At 42.7% G+C, this 771-nt stretch overlaps 1 protein-coding gene across 1 annotated transcript in view; it reads left to right on the top strand.

Annotated features, from left to right (window-relative positions):
- SMIM14 (small integral membrane protein 14) overlaps positions 1-771 on the top strand; it is a 78,444-nt gene that overhangs the window by 70,552 nt on the left and 7,121 nt on the right. The window lies entirely within an intron of this gene.

Here is a 771-nt window from a genome sequence, read left to right as displayed (position 1 = left end):
AATGACATGCGACAAAGTATATGTGAACTGCTGTATGGAAAGCTAATTTGCTCTGTAAATCACAATAAATAAAAATAAAAATAAAACTGGAAAAAAATATTAAGAACTACTGCACTATCAGGACATCAAGCCAGTTGGCATAATATACTACACAAAAACGTTGTTCTACAGCCTACTTTGGTGAGTAGCAACTGGGAACTTAAAAGCTTGCAAGCAGCCATCTAGATGCAATGATGGGTCTTGCCTAGTCCACAGCAAAGAAGAATGAAGAAAACCAAAGATGCATAGAAACAATTAGTCCAAGAGACTGGTACATGATGCGATCCTCAGTCTATATGACCATGAGACCAGAAGAACTAGATGGTGCCTGGCTACCACTGTCAAGCACTCGGAGGGGGATCAGTGCAGGAGATCCTGGATAGAGTGGGAAAACAATGTGGAACAAGACTCAAAATCATTAAAAAAAAAAAACAGATTTGCTGGTCTGATAGAGCCTGGTGAGACCCCTAAGACACTGGCGTCTAGCTACCCTTCTGCTGTGGAATTGAACTCATTCCCATGGCTTCCAGCCAAACAATAGACAGGCATATGGGGTGAGCATTTACATCAAGTAGATGTACTCCTTGGAGCAATCAATCATGGGAGAACTGAAGGACAGTGTTTACACAGGGAGACTGCTGGGTGAGAGGAGGTGAGAGAGTATGTGGGAGGGAAGGATACAGGGAAGAGATAACTATAGGGAGGAAGTGGGAAGAGAGCTGTTACATTGTG

This window comes from Orycteropus afer, unplaced genomic scaffold, assembly GCF_000298275.1.
Source record: "Orycteropus afer afer isolate SDZICR_OR568_19922 unplaced genomic scaffold, OryAfe1.0 scaffold00176, whole genome shotgun sequence".
In the NCBI taxonomy this organism is placed as follows: domain Eukaryota; kingdom Metazoa; phylum Chordata; class Mammalia; order Tubulidentata; family Orycteropodidae; genus Orycteropus; species Orycteropus afer.
Note: the sequence above shows the minus strand (reverse complement) of the source record. Positions and strands in the feature narration are given on the sequence as shown.